At 43.2% G+C, this 4,431-nt stretch overlaps 1 pseudogene; it reads right to left on the bottom strand.

Moving 5' to 3' along the window:
* Positions 1-1,499: 1,499 nt before the first annotated feature.
* LOC122680900 lies at positions 1,500-1,592 on the bottom strand (annotated as a pseudogene).
* Between the last annotated feature and the right edge of the window lie 2,839 nt (positions 1,593-4,431).

Below are 4,431 nucleotides of genomic sequence, written 5' to 3' on the forward strand. Positions count from 1 at the left end.
CTGTCACCCACAGTAGCCGTGAGCTACCTGAGTGTTTAGATCACATTGACATACAGTCTGAGGCCTAATTGCGCTGACATGATGGAGGCTCCACCAGCCGAAAACACATCTCTTCTGCCCCCACCCACGGCAACCTCTCCTTCCTCTGCCCTCTCACCACTCACTTGACAAAGATCCACAAGGTATCAGTTGGCAATTTTTGTGTTTTCCTATAAACATAGCAGAGACATTTCTTTGCCAATGGAGGTCCGTATAGTCAAAGCTATGGTTTTTCCAGTAATCACGCGTGCGTGTGAGAACTGGGCCATACAGAAGGCTGAATGCTGAAGAACTGATGCTTTTGAACTGTGGTGTTGGAGAAGACTCTTGAGAGTCCCTTGGACTGCAAGGAGATCTAATCAGTCAATCCTAAAGGAAATCAATCTTAAATATTCATTGGAAGGACTGCTGCTGAAGCTGAAGCTCCAATACTTTGGCCACCTGATGTGAAGAGCTGACTCATTAAGAAAAGACCCTGATGAAAAAAAAAAAAAACAAAAGACCCTGATGCTGGAAAAGATTGAAGGCAGGAGGCACAGGGGACGACAGAGTACAAGATGGTTGGATGGCATCACTGACTCAGTGGACATGAGTTAGAGCAAACTCAGGAGATGAAGGACAGGAAAGCCTGGCATGCTGCAATCCATGGGGTTGCAAAGAGTCAGACACAACTGAGCGACTGAACAACAATAAACATATGGTGTTCTGTTGCCTTATCTCCCTAATCAGACCACCAGTTCCATGAAAACAGGAATGGAATTTTGAAAACAGCCTAGCTTCTCAGATGACACCCCGCTTCCAGGCATGAAGGGAGGACCCTTGGCAAAAGTGACACTTCAAATCCCTAAGCCTCAACCCCCCTGCCCAGTGGTGTGTTGAGCTCGCCCCTCTCCCAGGGCAGCCTCACACCAAGGAGATGGAACCCCACTCCTAGACGCTGCTCTGTAACATCTTCTTAAATACTGATAAAAGGGGTGAGGGTCAAGGGACAGAGCCCTCACCTTCCTCCAGGATGGAGGCCACAAAGACCTCAGGAAGAGGCAGGATTGACTTGACCTGGGCAGGATGGGTAGAATTTTTTTTAATACTTCTGATTATTTTTTTATTAAATATTTATCTATTTATTTGGCTACATCAGGTTTTAGTTGTGGCATGTGGAATCTAGTTCCCTACCAGAGATTGAACCCACCCCCACCCCCAACCCCCACACACATCCCTGCAGTAAGAGCTGGGAATCTTAGCAGCTAGACCACCAGGGAAGTCCCTACTTCTTTAACATTATAAAAGTAACATGTGTTCACAGTAGGAAGGAAAGTATGGACAAATCAGAATAAGAAAATAAAAGTCACCCATAGTCCTACTACCCAGAAACAACCACCATCAACAGTTTATAATGCTGCTTTCTTACATTTTTAATATATAGGCAATATAATTTTTATTTTTTATTATTTATTTATTTTAAAAATATGGAACGTTTCACAAATTTGTGTGTCATCCTTGCGCAGGGGCCATGCTAGGCAATATAATTTTTAAATGAAATTTTCTTATACAGGGGATTTTGTAGTCTGCCATTCTGGCTTTTGAATATATCAAAAGCGTTTTTCAATGCATTAATATTTGGGGGTTTTTGGCTTTTGGTCTCTACATATCTCACTTAAACTGACTTTAAAGTCTTTCTCCAGACTCCCCTGGTGTCCAGTGGTTAAGAATCCATCTGCCAATGCAGGCGACAGAAGTTCGACCCCTGGTCCTGGAAGATTCCACGTGTCGTGGGCAACAAAGCCCATGTGCCACAGCTGCTGAAGCTCGTGTGCCCTAGAGCCCATGCTCCGCAAGAGAAACCACCACAATGAGAAGCCAGTGTACCACAACTAGAGAAAGCCCATGCACAGCAACAAAGACCCAGAGCAGCCAAAAAATAAGTTAAAAAAATAGCACCTTTCAATACTACAAAGATAGCAGATTGACAGTATGTGAGGTACCTGACTTTTTAAAGTGTTCATACTCTTGGTCCAGTAAATTCCATCTCTAGGAACTAGCTTAAGGAAATCGTCTACAATGAGGGCAGAGATCTGCCTCCAAGATAATCACTGCAGCATTGTTTCTGATCATCAAATGAAAGCACAAGCACCCACAACATCCCAGTTTCGGAGATGAGTCAAAGAGCTTTTGGCAAACACACGGGATGGATTATCACGTAGCCTGGAGAAACAGTGGTGAAGAACAGTGACAAATGACACAGGGAAATACTTGTAGTATAATCTTAAGTGAAAGGAGACAATCTCAACTACCTAAAATAGATGTAAAAGAAAATATTGGAGAGAAAACCACTAACATCTTTTGCACTTATCTCCAGATGGCAGGAGGTTGTCACTTTCTTACCTACGCTTCCACATTGTTTGGCAATGTGTTTACAATAGGATGTAATGTCTTTAAAGGGGGTGTTTACATTTTTAAGGGCTTCCCTGGTGGCTCAGATGGTAAAGAATCCTCCTGAAATGCAGGAGACTAGGGTTCCATCCCTGGGTGGAGAAAATCCCCTGGAAGAGGAAATGGTAACCCACTTCAGTAGTCCTGCCTGGAGAACTCCATGGACAGAGGAGCCTGGTGGTCTATAGTCCATGGGGTCACAAAGAGTCAGACACAGCTGAGCGACTTTCACATCACTTCACTTCACATTTTTAACACTAGGAAAAATGGGGGAGAGGGGAGAATAAGCACAGAAGGTTATTGAGGATTTAACTTACAGGTAAAGTTGCAGATCTGAGAAGGAGGAGGAAGAATGAACTGTGAATTCCAGGAAAAGGAGAGATGCTTTCTTAATCCAGTCAGATTCTTGCTTTCCGAGGAGGAGATAGGGTGGGAAGTTGGGGGGAATGGAAAGAAAACTCCTAAAAGAGAAGAGTTTTACCAAAAAAGTTGGATTTACTTTGTATACACCTTTCCAGTGAACCCAACTTAGCAATGCTTCTGTTTGTAACAGTCCCAAACTGGAAACTCCCTAAATGTCTATCCACAGTTGAATGGATAAAAACACTGTGGCATGCTCGCATGGTGGTTATCGCTTAGCAGTGAGAACAACATATAACCGCACATACCAGTAGAGAGGAGCCTCACAAATATAGCGTTGAGTGAAAGAACTTTGACTCAGGAAAGTACTTGCTGGATACCCCATTTGCACAGAAGACAAAACACGGCAGATCTGTGTTGTTAGAAGTCAGAAGAGTGTTCCCTTGGTGGGGGCAATGAGGGGAATGGCTAGAAAGGTGCATGAGAGGAACTTTTGGAGTTCTGGTGATGTTCTATTTCTTAACCTGGGTCCTGGTGATGAGAGGGGGTGCTTCATCTATGAATAAATATTGAACTGAGTGCTTATAATCTGAGTACTTTCTCTATGAATATTATATCAATATAAAGTTTTCAAAATGAAAAATGAAAAACAATAATGGTGCCTGGAAGCATGCTTGGAACTTATCTTCCCTTAATTGGATAAAGGTCCTGAAAAGATACTGGGCTTCCTAGAATTTTTATTAATAATTCAAGTCTCTGAAGCAGTGTTCCAGACAAGGCAGCATCTAATTAATTTCGAACTCCTTGTTCTGAAACCCACTTCCTGCTCCAACTAGCTGCTTTGGACCAAATCTGCTTGCCCCTCACACAAGTGCACCCCCATGGGATCTTCCCAACCCAAGGATCAAACCCACAACTCTTGCATCTCCTGCATTGGCCAGCGGGTTCTTTACCACTAGTGTCATCTGGGAAGCCTGCGCCCCCACCTACCACTATTAATTAGATGACATAGTTTGATGTATGCAATATATACAGATGTCAATGTGACATCACATGATGGGGTATAGTGTGACTTAATGGGAGGGAAAGAAAAGGTGTGAACACAGAGCTTATTTGGAGGTGACACTGTCTCATCCTCACTCTGAGGATCCTAACCCAGGGCCCAGCTTTGTTGACTACACTAAAGCCTTTGACTGTTTGGATCACAACAAACCATGGAAAATTCTTAAACAGATGGGAATACTAGACCACTTTACCTGTCTCCTGAGAGACCTGTATGCAGGTCAAGAAGCAACAGTTAGAACCAGACATGAAACAACAGACTGGTTCAAAATTGGGAAAGGAGTCCATCAAGGCTATCTATTGTCACCCTGCTTATTTAATTTCTATGCAGAGTATGTCCTGCAACAAGCTGGGCTGGATGAATTACAAGCTGGAATGAAGACTGCCAGGAGAAATATTAACAACCTCAGATATGCAGATGATACCACTTTTATGGCAGAAAGCAAAGAGGAACTAAAGAGCCTCTTGATGAGGGTGAAAGAGGAGAGTGAAAAAACCAACTTACAACTCAACATTCAAAAAACTAACATCATGGCATCC

Source organism: Cervus elaphus, chromosome 22 (genome assembly GCF_910594005.1).
Source record: "Cervus elaphus chromosome 22, mCerEla1.1, whole genome shotgun sequence".
Lineage (NCBI taxonomy): Eukaryota > Metazoa > Chordata > Mammalia > Artiodactyla > Cervidae > Cervus > Cervus elaphus.